This window comes from Rutilus rutilus (genome assembly GCF_951802725.1).
Source record: "Rutilus rutilus genome assembly, chromosome: 13".
Lineage (NCBI taxonomy): Eukaryota > Metazoa > Chordata > Actinopteri > Cypriniformes > Leuciscidae > Rutilus > Rutilus rutilus.
Genome location: NC_140218.1, coordinates 4,186,542 through 4,208,411, shown reverse-complemented (window position 1 = coordinate 4,208,411; position 21,870 = coordinate 4,186,542). Strand labels below are relative to the sequence as shown.

The 21,870-nt window shown below is 37.2% G+C and overlaps 1 protein-coding gene and 1 long non-coding RNA gene across 2 annotated transcripts in view; one reads left to right on the top strand and one right to left on the bottom strand.

Annotated features, from left to right (window-relative positions):
• Positions 1 to 21,870, top strand: part of LOC311302519 (uncharacterized protein) — a 1,110,603-nt gene that overhangs the window by 526,624 nt on the left and 562,109 nt on the right. The window lies entirely within an intron of this gene.
• LOC311302587 lies at positions 7,125 to 19,940 on the bottom strand. Its single transcript, XR_014629604.1, has 5 exons — positions 19,268 to 19,940; positions 18,902 to 19,021; positions 18,763 to 18,806; positions 17,600 to 17,664; positions 7,125 to 7,413 (listed from the first exon to the last, which is right to left on the bottom strand). It is a non-coding gene; the product is annotated as an uncharacterized lncRNA (long non-coding RNA).

The following is a 21,870-nucleotide window of genomic DNA, read 5'->3' as shown; positions in this document are numbered from 1 at the left end:
AGCACTAAGATCAAGTAAAACTAGTATTGAGATACAGCCTTGGTCAGAAGCTAAAAGTAAATCATTTGTGATTTTAACGAGCGCAGTTTCAGTGCTATGATGCGGCCTGAATCCTGACTGAAACTTTTCATAGATATAATTTTCTTGCAAGAAAGAACACAATTGAGCGGACACCACTTTTTCTAATATTTTAGACATAAATGGAAGATTTGAAATGGGTCTATAATTTGCTAGGTTATTATGATCTAATTGTGGTTTCTTAATGAGAGGTTTTATAACTGCCAGTTTAAATGTTCTTGGAACATGACCTAAAGATAAAGACGAGTTAATAATATTGAGGAGAGGCTCTTCCACTACAGGTAACACTTCTTTCAGTAGTTTAGTTGGTATCGGATCTAATAAACATGTTGTTGTTTTAGAGGAAGTGATAAGTTTATTTAACTCTATTTGTTCTATAGTTGTAAAGCACTGTAATTGTGCAAATAGCACATGCAAATAATGAACTTTTGTGAACTGCAGTGTCCCGTTCCTCTGCGTTAACATTTGATGTGCATATACGTCGTGCTGCAGTGTAGCCTAGATGAAGGCGCTGCAACTGAATAAATGCGCAGTTGTTTGGTGTGATTTTACGATTCCAAATTTAGGGGGGCCAGAGGGGGGGCCAAGCTTGTTGACACGGGGGCACTATAGCCCCCACTATAAAATATTAGTGTTCATGTTAGTTCACAGTGCATGTTAACAGATACAACTTTGGATCTTAAAAATGTCTGTTGTCTGTCTTAAAAATGTTGAGCTTAACATTAACTAAGATTAATAAATGCTGTAGAATATTGTTCATTAATTGTTGGTTCATGTGAACTAATGCTAACAAAATGAAACCTTAGCCCATTATAAAGTGTTACTATTTTTTAATAAAGAAAGTTGGCCATAGGAGTGTAAAATTAATTTGAAAAGGTAAGGAATCTTTCCTGTAGCTCAAACAGTAGAGTGTTGAAAACACACACACACACACACACACACACTACAGTAGAGTGATGCGCTTGCAACGCCAAGGTCATGAGTTCGATTCCCAGGGAAAGCAAGAACTGATAGGAATGTAAATGTGTGTCTTGAAATGCAATGTAAGTCGCTTTGGATAAAAGCATCTGCCAAATGCATAAATGTAAATGTGAGTTTGAACAAATCAAATTTTTATGGTCAGTTGAAACTAAAAATGGAATTAAAATAAAACCTTTTTATTTCTATTGATTTGATGTTTTGTTGGGAAAATAAATATTAGACAGATTCTTCTAAAAAAGGCTGAAATATATTTCACTAAAATATTACAGATTAAAACACGAAAGAAAACGTGCTGAGTTTCAGCTCCAAACATCTATAAAGGAAACAGAGACATCACGTTTGTTTCCGTTATTTTACAAAATCTGAATATCTTTTGTAAATGAATGAATTATGTCTTGCTTTTATCTGTATGAGCATAAATTACGGAGTAAGAGTTTACTCTCTTGGCAGGAATAAATCCAGTGGTCGCGCCGCCGCCTCTGAATAAAATACAGTCAAACATATAAAATGTTCCACCGCTCAATCTGAATAGTCTGTAATATAATCTGTGGCGTTCAGCGTGTCCACCGCCTCACTGCGCTGTTATGGGGAAGATGATATTTTACGTCAGTAATGCCGAGTACAAAGCTTAGCCTACATAATAGGCCTAATAGTTCAGCTTGATTCGCAAATCATGAAACATCTGGATTCGTGCCGAATGAGGAATGTAGGCTTTTTCACTTTAATTCATTCGTTTGGCATCTTATTTAGTTTTATTTAAATAAAAAACCTGTTCCTCACCTTAAATATATATATATCCATAGAAGCTGGCATGGCATTAAACAAAGAAAAGAAAAGAGAGATATTATTAGTAGTATTATAGCCTAAATATTATTATTATTATAAACTAGGCTACAAAAAAAAGTAAAACAAAATAACGTTATTAATCTGTATTTGTTCTAATCAAACCGGTTTCTGAACGTTTATAATACAGAAGAAACGCAGGATCAGAAACGTTAAAATAGGACTGGTTCTGCTCGAGTGAACCGGGGGATTTTATTCATTTATTCATTTTTACAGATTGTACTTTTAAGTGGCCAATGAATGAACAATATTATTAAAATATTTTAATATGTCTGAAAGGTTAATATCTTTGGCAAAGATAGACATTAAAATGCAGTATCATTTTATGTTAGACTGACATAAGTAGGGTTGGGTATTGGTTGGGTTTTATCCGATACCAGTACCTACTCGGTATTTTTCAAACGGTTCCGGTGCTTAAACGGTTCTTGAAACGGTACTTAAGAAAACTAAACTGCACACGCTTTATCAAAAAAATAATACCTCTGTGTGTGTGCGTGTGTGATTTTCTGAAAAAGATTTTCTGATTAAATTAAAAATTGTGCCCTTTAAAAGGCTACTGATGTAGCACAAAACACTTGAGTTAAGATCAAAATGTTGTCTTCTCATATTATGACTTTTACAGAACAGAGAAATATCTGACAAATTTAACACACACAGTATAGCCTCATATAAATATACTTGATATTGATATACTTCATACTTGATATGCAACATTTGCAGTTGGCATTAAAATACTAGACTTAGCCTACCCGAAGAGGAACACTGGCAGCTGAACTTGAACTTTAGTCAAGCGTGTCAGAGGTTTTGGGTTCTAATTTGTAGTTTTTTATTTTTTTTTAAACCGATTATGCTCATCAGTGGTTGTATATCAAGCAGGGACACTTTGTGTCCATTATATTTTGAGATTTCACCAGAACGAATAGATATGAAGCGCCGTCTAGGGCTTAAATCAAACTTCATTCACGCTGCACGCACATATGAAACCCTTGCATACACGTATACTAGGTAGTCACACATACGTATACTGCTGAATGCTCAAACTAATACATATGAAATGCACAACTTCTAAAGTCGCTCATGCACACACACGCAAACTCTAGACGCGCGGAACTGTCCGCGCACATACTCATCTGAGACGCGAGCACACACACACACAAACTCTCCGCGCACATACTCATCTGAGACGCGAGCACACACACACACACACACACACACACACACACACACACACAAACTCTCCGCGCACATACTCATATAGACGGCGCCTCATAAATAGATCGATCTCCGCAACGTATTGAAGCGCGCGTCCGAGTGAAGACCGGTGTGCGCGAGCCACGAGAAAACACTGTATCCGCGCCACTGATCGCAGCGGCAACGAGCACTTTGATCACTTGATTTAAAAAAACACATTTCAGTGATCGTCTCTTATTTAACAAACGAACTAAATGAATGCTCTGCTGGTTAACTGGAGATGTTTTATTATTGGATCATTCGTGCCGCGAGATGTTTTATAGGGGGCGGTAAAAAAACGTCAGGCATCGAAATCAAGCACCGAAAGTTTCGTTCTTATTCGGTCTGGTTACTACCGTTTACGTCGGAACCGGTTCCCTATTGGAACCGGATTTCGGTACCCAACCCTAGACATAAGTCACATTTTCGTCACTGTGTCCTTGCTAAAGATCTTTTATATGTTATTTAAATGTCAAAGAAATGAATTCACAGTGTAATAATTCCACAATGTGGGAATTAGGGCTGATAAAATGGGACGGGATATTTGCACTTATAAGTTCACTAAAAAGTTATTGTAACACTCTTTTATGCTACAAACGCCCATGACAAGCATGTAAAAACCATTGATCACTGAATCATTAATATTTTATTTCTATTTGAGCTGTTCATAAACAATATATTCTACTTTAAAATGTGTTTCTCACACGTTTATGAGCTCGCCGCTTGCTGTCAATACGCGCCAGAGAGAGTTTAACACATCGCTGCACATTATTGTCTTCAGTGCCGCTATAACTGAGAGAGAAACAGGACTGCCCCCTACTGGTGATGTACGGCATGTGCCAGAGAACTTCACCACGGCCGAATCGCCCAATCCCATTCCCTGTGATTCTTAATGGACACATCTGCACAACTTTTGATTTAAAACATGTATTAATAAATGTTGAAATGAACATCAACTAAGATTAATAAATGTTGTAGAAGAATCTGTCATGGTTCGTTCATGTTAACTAATGTAGTGAACTAGTGTGTAACAAATGAAACCTTATTGTAGTGTAAGCAAATAATCATCTCTGTGAGTCCATGTAATGCAAGTGGATTCAGAAACCACACAAAGTGAACATGACGGTAATCCATAAACCCCAGCTGATGAATCAGTGCTTCTGAAGTGAAACAAATATTTCAAACTTTTTACAATATAAACCTTTGCTTCCGGCCAACACACACACATTCAGGAGTTCATGTTTGTCAGCACGTTCTGAAGCGTGATATAAGCGAACTGTGAAACTCACAGGAATGCCGCTCATCTTCCGCATCACTTCTGGTGTGAGCTTCAGAACGCACTTGTGTCGCTTCACGCCGATATCATTAACCCGTGTGCGACCATTGGCTGGAAGTGAGTGTTTATAACACTCTTATGGAAAATGAAACAAAGTGAACATGACGGTAATACAAAAAGAAAATATATCCATATATCTGGATCTGAAGTCTCTTCTGCTCACCAAGGCTGCATTTATTTGATTAAAAATACAAAAGAACAGTAATGTTATTAAATATTATGACAATTTAAGATAACTGTTTTTTTTATTTTAATATATTTTAAAGTGTACTTTATTCCTGTGATCAAAGCTGAATCTCAGCATCATTACTCCAGTCTTCAGTGTCACATGATCCTTCACAAATCATTCTGATATGATGATTTGATGCTCAAGAAACATTCATTATTATTATTATCAATCTTGAAAACAGTCGTGTACAATTTTCTTTCAGGATTCTTTGATGAATAGAAAGTTACACTTTACTATATATTCATGTAGAAAAGAGCTGTTTTACATTGGAATAATATTTCACAATATTACTGTTATTATTAATGAAATAAATGCAGCAGAAGAGACTTCTTTTTAAAACCTTAAAGATATTAGCGATCCCGCACGTTTGGCTGGTAGTGTATCTGCATGTGTTGCTCTGGAATCATCATTCGTCTCCACAACTGCATAATTACACCAGTTGTCTGTAATATGATGGTATTGTATTATACAATAAGCGAGTACATCATGAATGGCTTTTTTCAAAGCGTGTTTTTGTCCTATCCTGAATCACTACGGTAAGCCTGTAATAAGCGTTTAGACTCGGACTACTTTACAGCGGTCGGGTCGCACCGCGGCGGAGTAACGTTAGCCCAGCGCCTGCGGGACTCACCGCGTCAGAGACATAAACAGAGAGAAGTTTATTAACTGATAGAGCGCTGATTCATCCAGTAGTGAAACAAGTGAAGTCTTTATGAATCAATCATTCAAACCCATTTTAAAAATAGTATGTTTCACCTGTCTGGATCTTACATGTGTGTTCAAGCATATTCTCCCCTTTCTGAGAGGGTGTTCTCCACTGCTGGAGACACTGTAAGCTATAGGAGAGTCCCACATTCTCCAAGAGGATGCAGAAATGTTTATTTTCCTTATTTTTGCAAAAGTTTGTTGACATTACCAGTCTGTTAAACTCATTTGACAAGTATAAGAAATAAACACACACAGGATTGTGCATTTTCCCCTTACTGCTGTGTTTTATTAGTTGTTTTAATCATTTTATTGAATGGGAACCGGAACCAGAAAATGTCTTACGATTCCCAACCCGCTGTTCCCAATAAGCTGTTTCATGACGACTCTCTCTGGGTCAGCGGCAGCGCCAACACAGATTTACAATATCGCGATATGATTTAGTCAAAGGTTTAATAGACAGAGGAATCTGAAGAAGATGGTGTGTGTGTTTGAATGGAGATCACAGTATTTTAAAGATGAATCGTGCAGCTCTACTGTCTTCCCAGCTAGAAATTTTTTGTTCTAAAAATGTTCTAAGAACATTAGCATGTATTGTTCTATAAATGTTTTCAGCGGCTAGTTTTAGTTTTGTTCTCAGAATGTTCTTTTAAAAGTTTGGAGAACATTCTTTAAAAACATTATTAAAATGTTTAGTAGGAACATTCTTTTAACATTATTCTCTAACGTTCTTAGAAAGTTTTCAGCGGCTAGTTTTAGTTTTGTTCCCAGAATGTTCTTTTAAAAGTTTGGAGAACATTCTTTAAAAACATTATTAAAATGTTTAGTAGTAACATTCTTTTAACATTATTCTCTAATTTTCTCAGAACGTTTTCAGCGGCTAGTTTTATTTGTGTTCCCAGAATGTTTTTTTAAATGTTTAGAGAACATTTTCTAAAAACATTATTAAAATGTTTAGTAGTAACATTTTTATAACATTATTCTCTGACGTTCTTATGTTTTTAGCGTGTAGTTTTATTTTTGTTCACAGAATGTTCTTATAAATGTTCGGATAACATTTTTTTAAAAACATTATTAAAATGTTTAGTAATAACGTTCTTATAACATTATTCTCTAACGTTCTTATAATGTTGTAAGCGGATAGTTTTATTTTTGTTCCCAGAATGTTCTTTTAAATGTTCGGATAACATTATTTAAAAACATTATTAAAATGTTTAGGTGTACCATTCTTACAACATTATTCTCTAACGTTCTTAGAAAGTTTTCAGGGGGTGTTTTTATTTTTGTTCCCAGAATGTTCTTTTAAAAGTTCAGATAACATTTTTTTTACAACATTATAAAAATGTTTAATAATAATATTGTTAGAACATTATTTCTCCTAAAAGGTAGGATAACATTCTCTAAGAACACTCTAAAAATGTTTTGTGATGATGACCTTCTATAAATGTTTAATCATAACATTTTTAGAACATTATCCCTTTATTCTTATAAAGTTTTTAGCAGGAAGTTTTATTTTTATTCTTAGAACGTTCTTCTAAAAGTTAGGATAACATTCTCTAAAAATACTCTTAAAAATACTACTTAACATTCTTATACATTTTTTAGTGGGAAGTTTTATTTTTGTTCCCAAAATGTTCTCTTAAACATAAAAAAATGCTTAGCTATAACATTGTTAAAACATACAATTTTATTAATCTCTAAAATAAAACAAAAAGCTAACAGGTTTATGAATGGCATTCACATAAATTATTAGAAGTTCTGCGTACAGTAGATGCCCAACATTAAATGAAGAACTCAGTAAAGTCCAATGTGCAATCACACGTCTTGACTGCTGTTTGCTCAGAGCGCTCATCATCAGTATTTGGTTGTCTTGGTTCTTGCAGAAAAAGAATAAAGTCATCTGCATTAATAGGTGTTCTACTGTTCTTCTCTTCTTCTTTTTCAGCTGCTATCCCAGTTAGCAGAATTGAGCTCCATTCTCTGTGTGCATGGTAGAGTTTTTCCTCATAGCCTATAAAAGAAGATCATGCAACAGTGTAAACAAAAATAATACAAATACATATTACATATTAAGATCACAAGCAATATTGACTTTGAAAACTTTCAAAATTAGCCAGCCTAATTATTAATCAGAAATTAATTAGATTAGTTTATTTAAAAGTATAAATATGATACCTTATGAGTATCTATTTTGTTTCTGTAATTTAAAACATATACTTAATCCATTATATACATGTTAAAGGGATACTCCACTTTTTTTGGAAATAGGCTCATTTTATAACTCCCCCAGAGTTAAACAGTTGAGTTTTACCGTTTTCTAATCCATTCAGCCGAGTTTCTGATATTTAGAAGAATGTCAGTGTTACTCCCCTCGAGTTTTAATAAAGGCTCAAGTCGTTCCTGGGTTTTAACGGGCATTTATTTGGTGACAGAATCTTCAAACATGTCTTGACATGTTCCTTTATTGCCATATATTACCATATTGCCGTCAGAACTGGTATAAATAAAACACAGAAAGCATAAATTAACCTTAAATTCGTGACATACTTGCAGACAATAAACAAAATTACAGAAAACAAATAAATAAAACATAAATTTATGCCATGTAAAATAATATCTTAATTGGCTTGTTACAAACACAGTCGTGTAACACAAATAAATGACAAAGACAGAAAATATACCTCATTGGCCGCATGAACCCGAGAGGGTAAACTTAAGGGGGGTATTCATCTTCACACTTCACCAACAAAACTTATGGATAACTTTAAAATCTTCTTCAGACAGCAGGCTTCGCAAGCCGCAGCACATCTCTCTCTCTATGATTTTCGCGAGTGCACCCATGCAGCGTCCCCATAGCAACAAACTATATTTCCACACGGAACAAAAAATAAGTTCCCTCCTTTTTACACAAAGTTTTAAAACAAAAAGAAATAAACATGAAATTATTATTTATTGGCCATGAGACATCATTTATTTTAATCATATGATTTTAACCTTATATATATATATTTATATATATTTATATTTTAACTGCCAACCATATTTAACTTAAATATATGAGTTGCCTTTGATGGCAGCTACACTCCCACCAAATCACTCGTGATTTCAATCAATGAACTATGTATAAGCGATTACTGTAAAGTTAAAGTTATGTTAGTCAGCTTCGAGTAATGTGACTGTCTTGTGTATAGGTCTCTCCAGATAGACTGGTTTACTGAGTCTCTTTCCTTGATCATCTAATGCTGAGTTGCTGATCAGCAACTGGACCTTCCGCACACATCCATCTTCAGCTGGATACACCGTGGCGACTTTAGCCAGCTTCCATTCATTTCTGGGTGCGTTATCGTCTTGTACAATTACTATATCATTGACTTTCGCATTTCTCTTTGTCTTGTGCCATTTCTGTCTTTGTTGTAAACTCAGTAGGTACTCTTTTTTCCATCTGTGCCAAAATTCATTGGCAAGGTACTGGACTCTACGCCATCTCTTGCGGAGGTAAAGGTCTTCCTTTACGAAGTTTCCAGGTGGAGGCAAGATTATTGAGGATTTCATTGTCAGAAGCAGGTTGGGCGTAAGAGGCTGGGGACCTGTTGGGTCGCTGAGTAAATGTGCTGTCATAGGTCGGCTGTTAATGATTGCCATCACTTCATAAAGATAGGTCCGTAAGGATGAACTGTCGAGTGTTCGGGATGACTGATCCAGTATGGATGTTAACACACTTCTGATTGTCCGGATTTGCCTTTCCCAAACTCCGCCCATATGGCTAGCAGAGGGAGGGTTCATGACAAACTCGCAGCCTAGTTGTTTAAGGCATTCTTGATCCATTTCCTTTACTGCTTTCAGGAATTCACACCTTGCTCCAACAAAATTGGTGCCCTGATCTGACTGGAGTTGACGAACGTTTCCACGTAGGGCAATGAAGGCACGAAGTGAGTTGATGAATGCATCGGTTGATAGATCATCAAGTAACTCTATGTGCACTGCACGAGAACACAAGCATGTGAACAATAGTCCATAACGTTTCAGCTCTTTTCGACCTTCTTTGATGTAAAATGGACCAAAACAATCCATCCCACAATACGTGAAGGGAGGAGTTGTCTCCATTCTCTCACGCGGCAGGTCTGCCATTCTCTGCTCTTCTGTGTGACGTCTAAACCTTCTGCACTTGACGCAGTGGTAGATGACTGATGATACAGCTTGACTACATCCAAGGATCCAGATACCATTTGATCTCAACTCATTTATGGTCATGCCACGCCCCTGATGTTGCACTTGTCTGTGATAGTGATCGATCAGTAACCTTGTTATGTGGCTGGTTTTTGGTAAAATGACTGGATGTTTGATGTGTGGATGCATGGCAGCATGCTCTAATCGACCTCCCACTCTAAGAAGGCCCCTGTGGTCCAAGAAGGGATTGAGTCAGTACAGCCTACTGGTTTTGTCTTTGGTCATCTCCCTTTGTGACTCAAGAACATTGATCTCTTTGGAGAAGACTTCTCTTTGTACAATGAGCATGATGGTAAGCTCTGCATCCTGTCTTTCCTCGAGACTTGTGGCTTCATTGGTTCTCTGTATTGTACCCTTAAACTCCTTGAGAAATCTTTGGAGTCTGGCGATTGCTTTCACTAGTCTTGTCCAGCTTGAAAACTTAAGGAAGTGATTAGTGAGAGAATCTGTTGTGGTTGAGGTCTGGTGCACAATGACCCTGCGCACTTCTGGATCTTTGGCATCAAGTTCTCTCACCTTAACCTCACCGCTTGGAAGCTCTTCCTGCCAGAGAAAATCTGGACCACTAAACCAGTTGGAAGCAATGAGCTCCTTTGCCTTAAGCCCTCGTGACGCATGGTCAGCAGGATTGTCTTCTGACATCACGTATTTCCACTGGGTTGGGTTTGTACTTTCCTTGATGCGCTGTATGCGGTTAGCTACGTAGATATGAAACCGTTTTGCGTCATTGTTGATGTATCCTAAGACGACGTTTGAATCTGTCCAGAAGAACTCTTGGGCGTCTTCAAGCTCCAATTCTCCTCTGAGCATGTCACTTGTGCGTACTGCTACAACTGCTGCGGACAGCTCGAGTCTTGGCACAGTGGTTACCTTTGTGGGGGATACTCTGGCCTTGGCCATGACTAGGACGCAGTGTATCTGTCCTGTTGTGCTGGTTGCTCTTAGATAAGTACAGACTCCATACCCCGTGACACTTGCGTCTGAAAAATGGTGGACTTCATACTTATGAACTGTTTTGAAATCAACTGGTAGGTAGCATCGCTCAATCTTGACATTGGCTAAGTTCTGTAGATCCAAAAGCCAGGACTCCCACCGTGGCCTTAGTTCACTTGACAGTGGCTCATCCCAGTCGATCTTCTCACGGCACATTTGTTGAAGTATTTGTTTCCCGAGTAGGACGAAAGGCGCCACAAAGCCAAGTGGATCGAAGATAGAGGCAACTGTGGACAAAACTCCTCTTCTGGAGAGAGGGCGATCATTCACGACTACTCGAAACTGGAAATGGTCTGAGGCGACACACCATTTGACGCCTAGAGCTCTCTCAATCTGTTGTTCGCCAAGAGCTAGGTCTTGTTTCATTACTGTCTCTGCACAGTCTTCCTTTGGGAGGGATGCCAATACTTGTTGGCTGTTTGATATGAACTTATGAAGTCGCAACTTGCCTGTATTGCAGAGTTGTCTTACTTCATTTACCAACTGGATAGCCTCTTCTTCTGAGTGGACACTTATTAGGCCATCATCCACATAGAAGTTTCTCTCAATGAAACGGATTGTGGCATCACTGAAATGACCTTGCCCTTGAGCTGCAATGTACTTGAGGCCGTAGTTTGCGCAGCCGGGTGACGAAGCGGCTCCAAACAAATGAACACGCATACGGTAGACGGAGGGGTTGGAGTAGAAGCTTCCCTTATCCCACCACAGAAATCGGAAGTAGTCTTGATCTTCTGGCTTGACATGGAATTGATGAAACATGCGTTCTATGTCGCACATCACCGCTACTTGGCCCTTACGAAACCGACATAGAACACCTACCAAGCTGTTGGTCAACTCTGGCCCAGTAAGCAGAAAGTCATTTAATGACACACCTTCGTACTTTGCCGAGCAGTCGAACACGACTCTTATTTTTCCAGGTTTCTGGGGGTGGTAGACCCCATGGTGAGGGATGTACCAGGAGGGGCTTTTGTCCAGCTCATCAAATGGAACCTTTTCTGCATCTCCACGTGTTATTGTTTCATTCATGAATGTTGTGTAGTCTTTGTGGTATTGCGTGTCTTTCTCAAATCTTTTCTTTAGACATTTGAGTCTGTGTTCGGCACAGATTTTATTGTCTGGTAGATTTGGTCTGTCCTTCTTAAAGGGCAAGGGCAACTCGCAGTGACCATTTGCTTTCATTTTCACTCCTTCCTCCATTATGGAAATGAAACGCAGATCCTCTTTGGAGAAGTGAGAGTCCTCCACGCGGCGTTCATTGAAATCGGACTCCAGTACTTTGATCACATCTAGTGATGTGACTAGCTCTTTGACTTGTGTACGACAGACATACATGACTTCATTTGGTAAGGAGGTTGGTGACTGAACAGAAGGTGTCACTTCTTTGACTATGACTCTGTGGCTGCTTCCTATAGCGTCACCATAGTCCACACAGGGATCAGTACCGCCGACTATAGTCCAACCAAGGTCTGTTCTTTGAGCGAATGGTTCATTGTCCTTCCCTGACACTACTTCTCTGGGTATCAGAGCTTGCGAACAATTGTACCCTATAAGCAGGCCGACATCACACTCTATCATGGGAGCTATCTCTTCAGCAAGGTGCTCTAGGTGAGGCCATGCTCTTGCTATCTTAGGTGTGGGAATATGACTTAGATTGGCAGGGATAAAGTCTCTTGTGTATGTCGTTGGGAGAGGTATTCTCTTGGATGTGTAGAAGCCTCTGACTTGTAGCCCTAATAGCTTTTGACTTAGAATGATTGTGTCCCTGGATGACAGTGTAGAAAGTTTCAACTGCACTTGTTTCTTTTCAGTGACTAGAGCGTCCGCCTTTTCTTGAAGAACGAATGTGGTGTCGCTCTGACTGTCCAGAAGGGCATAGACAAGAACCTCGTGCTCTGGATTGCTTGTTGTGGATAACCAAACTGGAATGATTGTGGATGTGAGATCACTGTTAGTGTTTTGTACAACACGGTTGGATATAGCCTTGTTTGGTGTTTCTGTACTTGGTTGTTTGGTTTCCCTTATGTCCTTTTGTTCCTTGTCAGAATCCTTTGTCCTTTTGACTTCCTTGTCACGTTCCTGATGTAAGCATGTTGGATGTTTTCCTTTGCATGTGTTACAAATACTTCTCCTTTCACATTTCTTTGAATGGTGTCCAGGGCTGAGACATCCAAAGCACAAGCCCTTTGTTTGTACAAACTTGACTCGTTCAGTAATTGACTTGTCCATGAACTTTCGGCAAACATGAATTCCATGGTTTGGCCTTTCACAGAAGCTACACATCTTAATGTCTGGTTTCTCTTCTGAGCTGCTTGCTAGCACCTTTGCACCAACACTTCTGGTCTTTGGGGTCTTTGTTTTTTCAGAGTCACTTGCCTTTAGTGCATGAAGCGACGTTACTGGATTGCACGCTATCTTGGCCTCTCTTGTGACGAAGTCGACAAAGTTGCTGAATGTTGGAAATGACCCGCTTTCCTCTTGAATCTCAATGACTTTTCTATTCCATCTTGCTGTCAACCAATCAGGAAGCTTGCTGAGCATTTTCTGGTTTTCGCTGCAGTCGTTGAGAACTTCAAGATTTTTAATCTGGAACATTGCTGCTTCACAGCCTCTGAGAAAGTCTGAGAACTCTCGTAGTTCAGCACAGTCCTTTGGTCCTATCCTTGGCCACGATGTGAGCTTATCCCTGAAGGCTTTGGCGATTACAAATGAGCTTCCATACCTTTCCTCCAGAATGTCCCATGCTGCAAGATACGCTGTGTCCGTCCCCAACAGAAAATAGCTCTCAATTGCTTTCCTTGCTGATCCACCAATATATTTGCGGAGATAGTAGAGCTTTTCATTTACTGGGATGTTCTTCCTGTCTATCAGGGTTTGAAAGGACATTTTCCAATCTTTGTATTTGAGTGGGTCTCCAATGAAGACTGAAGGTTCTGGTACTGGTAAACGGCTTATGTTGATTGACTCTGCTAACGCTCTGGCTAATGCAGTAGTGCTATCTTCTTGTGTAGCATTGGTTGCATGTTGCCGGCTTGTGGCCTCTTGTGGCACAGTGCGTTGTTGCAGGTTAGCAGTGGTTTGTGCAAGGTGAAATTCAGGCAAACTAACCAGGTATGGTGCAGCTTTCTTAGGCTTGGACTTACTGTGTAGAAGGTCTGATATTTCTTCATCTGAAGTTGATTCTTGTTCGTAGACTTTCAGACGTGCTTTGGCGGCTTCCATTTTCTTGACAGTTTCAAAGCGCTCTATCTGCCTTCGCTTTTCTTCTAATGCCTTTTGTTTTTCAGCATTTTCTGCTTCTTGTTGTGCAAGTCTTTTTCTGTTTTCAGCTTCAAGATTTTCAAGTTCCCTTTGCTCACGCTGCATTTCTTGCATCACTTTCAAGGTGGCTTCAATTGCAGCCAGTTCTGCTGCTGCTTCTTGTTTCTTCGCAGATGACTTACTCGAATGACTTGAATGTGTGATTGCACTACCCGCACGTTTGGACCTGTGAGATGCTGCTGATTGGAACACCGAGCCAGCCTCACTCCAGTGAGTTGACCTTTTAGCTGGGTATTTACCACTTTCCTCTTCTTTAAGAATCTCTGTTGCTTGTTCTATTATCCTTACAGAAACAGCATGACATGTGTCTACTCTGCGACGGGTATCACTGTCAGGAGTGTCGTAACTGCGCAACTCGTGATAGGTTTGCTTTACTTCTCCTGAAGCATTTTGGACCCTTACGATGTGATCCTGTAAACTTGCAGTGCTAGGTGCATCGAGTGCTCTCTTAGCTTGTTTGGCAACCACTTTCCATTTGTCATAGTTGGTCTTAAAGCGACACTGAAGCTTATTCATTCTTTCTTCATGTAGAGCTTGGCCCTTTTCAGTAAGCTTTCTAGTTCTTTGGCTTTTTCTCAAAGCATCTTCTTCAGCTGCTTGACTTGTATTTGCCTCTTGCTGTGGACTTGAGTCTACAGTTCCTTCATCGGGGCTTGCTTGCTCCTGCAACTTCACAGCTTCGCTTCCTTGGACTTCAGGCTCAGACATTTCACTACTTGAGCTGATGTATGTGTATTGACTTAAGGTCAAATTACTTGTATGTTTGTCTAAATTATTGTAATGAACTATGGGATATAATACTTTATAACTGTAAATATTAACTCTGTTAGAATTAACTTAAAATGTGTAAACACCTTAATGCAAATTATGAACTGTTTTCACCTTGTATGAAATAAAGAAATGGCCTTCAATGTCAAAGAAAACCAATATGACTTGCCCTTTAAAATGCCTTAGTGCACCTTTAACTTAGCAAATAACTTGTGATTAGATTTGCAATTAGTTTGTAATAATCACCTTACAAAGAAATAAACATACACTTAAACTTAAACTTGAATTGCAGAAACATACACTTCAACCTCTTTTAGCACTTTAGAGTCCCTTTAAAGTTAGCAGGATTAAACTACTTCTTAACATTTAACTTGTTTAAATGTGTTACTTCTTTGTAGCTTGACCCCACGACACTTCTGGACTACTTTATTTGGTGACAGAATCTTCAAACATGTCTTGACATGTTCCTTTATTGCCATATATTACCATATTGCCGTCAGAACTGGTATAAATAAAACACAGAAAGCATAAATTAACCTTAAATTCGTGACATACTTGCAGACAATAAACAAAATTACAGAAAACAAATAAATAAAACATAAATTTATGCCATGTAAAATAATATCTTAATTGGCTTGTTACAAACACAGTCGTGTAACACAAATAAATGACAAAGACAGAAAATATACCTCATTGGCCGCATGAACCCGAGAGGGTAAACTTAAGGGGGGTATTCATCTTCACACTTCACCAACAAAACTTATGGATAACTTTAAAATCTTCTTCAGACAGCAGGCTTCGCAAGCCGCAGCACATCTCTCTCTCTATGATTTTCGCGAGTGCACCCATGCAGCGTCCCCATAGCAACAAACTATATTTCCACACGGAACAAAAAATAAGTTCCCTCCTTTTTACACAAAGTTTTAAAACAAAAAGAAATAAACATGAAATTATTATTTATTGGCCATGAGACATCATTTATTTTAATCATATGATTTTAACCTTATATATATATATTTATATATATTTATATTTTAACTGCCAACCATATTTAACTTAAATATATGAGTTGCCTTTGATGGCAGCTACAGTCAGTAACCAGACAGTTTCTGGTCTCATTGACTTCCATAGTATATATTTTTTCCTACTATGGAAGTCAATGAGACCAGAAACTGTCTGGTTACTGATATTCTTCCAAATATCAGAAACTCGGCTGAATGGATTCGAAAACGGTAAAACTCAACTGTTTAACTCTGGGGGAGTTGTAAAATGAGCCTATTTCCAAAAAAAGTGGAGTATCCCTTTAATAACACAACTAGAGGCTAAATTATTTTAACAAACTACAAACTTGGCTTGAGAAGTGTGAACCTCGAACTCAGGTAGCCTTGAGCACAGCTGCAGCATGTCACAGCACTGCCCACGATGCTTTTGCTCTGATGTAACAGCTCATTTTCATCAGTTATATTGTCTATGGATTGTTACATTTCTTACAGATTTCTGCTTGTTTTAAATCAGATACAGATAAAGTACTGCATTTGAGATAGAACAATTTCTAGTGTGATTTAATCATACCTGTGAATCGTCTCTTTGCTATTAGCTAAGCTGTAAGTTTTAGTTACTTCAAAAGCAGAAAGAAAAATATGCTATAACTTCTGTTTCTTATTGAGAAATCACAGGACAGTGTTGACACTAACTTTTTGTGCTCCAGTAGGTTTCTGTGTGCGCACAATCTGCATGTTAAATGTGAGCTACTGTCTGTGCATATGAAAGCTTGTTTCCGCCATGGAATACAATTTTTAAAAAAGGTAATTGCGAATCACAATTCAAACTTTTTTTTCTCAGAAGTGCGAGATATAAACTCACAATTGGCCGTTTGAAAGTCAGAATCACAGGATAAATTAGTAAAACCTGAGAAAAAAAAGCAATTCTGGCTTATTTTTTTTTTGCTGTCGTTTCTATATGAGAACATTAATGCACTTCATCAATACAGCTGCTCTGAGAGTCACTTCAGCAGCATTTTAGCTTCATTTGAGAAAAACTATCATCATATCATAAAACACAGAGAAACTCAAAGGTCTACACGGCAATCCGTCAAATAAAAGTTTGGTTTAACCTTTGAAGAACGTTTTGCTTAAATCATTACATTTTAAATAATTGGTTATAGCAATTTAATTAAACCATTCAAATGGAATCAAGAAAAAAAAAAAAAAAATGACTTTTGGGAGATGCGAGAGCGAAGTAGTCCAGTGATAATTAACAGGCAGCCATGGTTAATGCAATTTGCAAAGACCCGCCCCCTTTAGTTACTGTTGCTATGTCCAACAAGCCATGGCGCTCTCACGCCACACATCATGTTGTCACGCAATGAAAAATACATTGCGGATCACAGAAAAAACGCTGAAACGTTTAAACGCAGAGACAAGACAGAGCAGGTTACTTTTGATATGAAAGTTGAAACAAAGTCTCAACGTTTAATTTGTGTAATTTTTTTAGAAAAAAATATTTTTGGTAAAATAAAAATGTAAAAAATACCGTTGTATGCAATACTATGCGTTGTTGGTGGGGGCAAAACTGCAAGTTGCTTGCGTCCGACGTGTTGACTATAAAAGGCTCTTGTCGGTGCATGACATAGGAGTAGCATAAGCTTTGACGGCTCTCGCGGTTCAAACAAACAGGGCTAGGCAATAAATTCAAGCTCCTCCCACATTTCTTTTTATATGATTCTCTTTAATGATAATTTTTCTAAAAATCTCTGTGGAAAGAAAGTCAGATATAAATCTGGGACAGATATAAATCTGGCACGAGGGAGAAAAAAATAGATCATTTTTATTTTGGAGTGCATTGTGCGTTTAAAATTGACTACGGTTTTATAAAATGCAGTGGATACTTACTAGTGATGGACTTGTTTCTCTGTTGGTGCCTGTTCTGCTCCGTAAACATTGGTCCAATGCTTGATCTTAAGAAAATGTAAAAAGTGTGTTAATGTGTGTTAACAGACTATTGATCTGGGTTTTCAGATCATTTTTTATGTTTTTTAAGTGATAAATCTGGAGAACCCTTACTAACATTAACCATGGTTTTGCTACACTAACTAAATGGTAATAAATTATTGTAATCAATCCACCATAAAAATATTGTTTCTACACTTTACTATAATAAAAACCATGGTTAATGTTAATTTAGCAAAGGACCCTGGGAACATGTCCTAAAAAGAACAGCTCATCCAAAAAATAGACTCTCTATCGTTATTTACCGGTACTCCATGTTGTTCCAAAACTGTATGAATTTATTTTGTATAACCTTAATTAAGATATCTTGAGAAATGACTTCACTGTTTTTTTTTTTTTTTTTTCATAAAATGGGTTCCAATGTTGTTTAATTCCCAACATTCTTGTGTTTCAGAGAAGTAAGTCATACAGGTTAGAAAATAATTTCATTTTGAAAGGACATTTATGTTATGTATAAAGACACAATGTTCTCAGTTCCCTCATTGTAAAGCTCCTATGCTGAGGTTTATTTTATTTTATTTTTTCAAAATGTTGCAAGTAAAATGTTCTAATTGTGTTAACTTGTCACATTAGAAGAACGTTTTATGAAGAACATTCAACATCTCATCTCTCAATGATATCCTCAAAACATTTCCCTAACGTGACAGAGAGAATGTTCTTCTTTTGTTATCATGAAACATTGGGACAATGTTATATTGAGATCATTGTACAACTTTAACTTTAGCAACATTCCCAAAATATGCTCAAAATGTTGCAAGTAGAATGTTCTTCTTTTGTTATCATGAAACATTGGGAACATTTGTTTCCATAAAATGGGTTCCAATGTTGTTTTATTCCCAACATTCTTGTGTTTCACAGAAGTCATACAAGTTTGAAAATAATTTCATTTTGAAAGGACATTTATGTTTGGGTCAGCTAGGCCCATAAAAACTCATATCAAGAAGACAGGTACAATTTTGACTGGAGGGTTTGGACCAGTGTGCCTTTGAGCAGAGTTTACATGTTCTGCCTCTATTTCACGTGTATTTTACTATGACAATACTCACCGCAACTGAAGATCATGTGGCTGGATAATTTATTCCCAAAATTCCTGGATAATGGGAAACACACACATACAGCAATATTATTAGCTATTTGTATTTACTTACTAAAAGAGACATAAAAAGCTTGCAAATTTTTACTCACCAGCTCAAAAACATATTATTTATGATGATGACTCATAATTTTGACGGTAACGTTAGGCCGATATCCCGCGATCATTCAAAAGCCTAGTTTTCATAACGTTAGTGTGGTTCGAGTTCCTCTCTGTATAAAGACACAATGTTCTCAGTTCACTCATTGTAAAGCTCAGACTATGCTGAGGTTTATTTTTATTTATTTTTATCAAAAACTAACTTAGCTGACAATATTTAGCCTAACGTTACACATGCAGGCTGAAACATTGACATAATATCGATATTGCTCTAGTCGCATTTAAAATTAGCTTCTCAATTTAACACACTATATTTTGATGTAGCAGAATGTATTTTTATATAAAATAAAGTTATTTACCTTCCGCAGATTGCAATATGTCCGTTACACGTAGGCTACGTTGTTAAAATTCGTTGTCCATTTACATCCCGCAACTCGCTCAAAATAAAAATGTAACAGTACGATGCAAAATAATCCATGTTTTAAACAATGTAAAAGCCACAGAACCGAAGGAGGCTAGTACTGAAGATCCTCCCGAGCAGCAGCAGCGCGCACACACACACACTCTCACTCTAACAGACGAATATTCAAACTTCAAACTTGACCAGTAAAAGGCGCGCATAGCTGCCATTGGCCAGATTCCTGGATGACAGTCTGAATAGCCAATCATGCTCAAAACAACTCGAAGAGACAGCCAATAATGTGGTAACATTGCAATTACAGGAAAAGATTACATGTTTTAAAAGAAAGAATATGAAAAAAATGTGCACGGCTATTTATTTAGTTGTATTTGTAAGCTGGCTGTTATATTTAATCAATTGGTTAAATGGTGTCTTCATTGCAGTGCATGATAAAAAATAAATAAACTTACAATAACATATAAATAATAATAATAAATTACACAAATAATATATACCATGTATAACAACATATATTTACCACTGCTCTGCCAAACAGCAGTTTAAAAGAGCAAACATATTATATATTAAACAGAGCAAACATTGCATATGTAGGCTATTCATATACAATTCTGTATACCTACCTACATGAAAAACTAATTGATTGGTATCATGGTAACATTAGAGTTACATTCATGTGACCCATAATGATCCTTTTGCACTTTAACAAAATATTGACCTTTCCTTTAGAAACACTCTTATGCCTAATAATGTCAACTTGCTTTTCACCCTGTGTGGCACAGTTACACAACCTGTTGGTTTAGGGTAAATCCTCTGTCCAACACAACACTTTGGTAACATTGGCATAATTCTATACAAGTTGCAACATATACCCCAGGTTTCACAGGCAAGGTTTAAGCCTGTAGTCCCAGACTAAAATGCACGTTTGAGCTGTTTTACCTGAAAGCAACTTGCACTGACATATCTTAAAATATGTCAGTGCCATTGTTTTGTCTCAAGATGCACACCAGTAATGTTTCTTTTTCTTTTTTCTAAGGCACATTTTTAAAAGCTAATTAAATGCACTAAGGCCTAATCCTGGCTTAATCTAAACTCTGTGAAACCGGGTCTGGGTTAGAAATTAAGGGTTAAGGTTAACCCTAACCCTAACCCTTGTCTACAGACTTTTATTTAACAGCATGGATACTCCAAGGTGTTGACTGCAGTGGTTAGGACTTCTTACTGTGACAGTCTGTAATGTATTTTAGCAAAGAGTGTTTGTATGGATTGTCCCTAATTAAGCTAGAGCTATTGGTGCATTCAAGTCATGTCATAAAGATCGTATTTACAAGTTGAACGCCACCACAATGATGAGAATATGAGTAGGAAGCTCAGGATTTTCTTTAACCCTGATCTTGAAGAGTTAGGGGTGTGTCAGTGGGAAACATTGTGGGATACCACTATACTTAGGTATTTAGCAGTGACAATGAAGTAAGCTAATGCCTGCACAAAATATGATAGCATTAATATGTAACAGTATAATATGCGATGATAAAGTTTACAGTGGCTTCATTAATTTAAAACATTAAACAAAGTTGTAAAACCTCATGAATACAAACTTCCCAGGAGGACTTAAATGCACCATATGTTCCATCGTGAACCCTGTTGGCCTGCTGTCTGACCAGCAAGCTCAATTTAACAATAATTGTGTAGTTTGATTGCTAAATGTTACATTTAAAATGTTCTAGTTTTGTTAACACGTCACATTACAAGAATTTTTTTTAAAAACACTCATCATCTCAGGTCTCAGTGATATACTCAAAACATTTTACGAACGTTGATTTGATAATGTTCCTCCTCTGTTATTATGGAACATTGTGCCAATGTTTTACTGAGAACATTATATAATCTGTTATCTCAACAGCATCCTCAAAACATCCTCAAAATGTTGCAATTAAAATGTTCTAATTGTGTTAACACATAACATTACAAGAACGTTTTATAAAGAACATTCAACATCTCATCTCTCAATGATATCCTCAAAACATTTTCCTAATGTGACAGAGAGAATGTTCTTCTTTTGTTATGACAAAACATTGGGACAATGTTATATTGAGATCATTGTACAAACTTTAACTTTAACAACATTCCCAAAATATGCTCAAAATGTTGCAAGTAGAATGTTCTTCTTTTGTTATCATGAAACATTGGGACAATGTTATATTGAGATCATTGTACAAACTTTAACTTTAGCAACATTCCCAAAATATGCTCAAAATGTTGCAAGTAAAATGTTCTAATTGTGTTAACTCGTCACATTAGAAGAACATTTTATAAAGAACAATAAACATCTCATCTCTCAATGATATCCTCAAAACATTCTACAAATGTGACAGAGAGAACGTTCTTCTTTTGTTATGACAAAACATTAAGACAACGTTATTTTGAGATCATTGTACAAACTTTAACTTTAATAACATTCCCAAAATATCCTCAAAATGTTGCAAGGAGAATGCTCTTCTTTTGTTATCATGAAACATTGGGACAATGTTATTTTAAGATCAT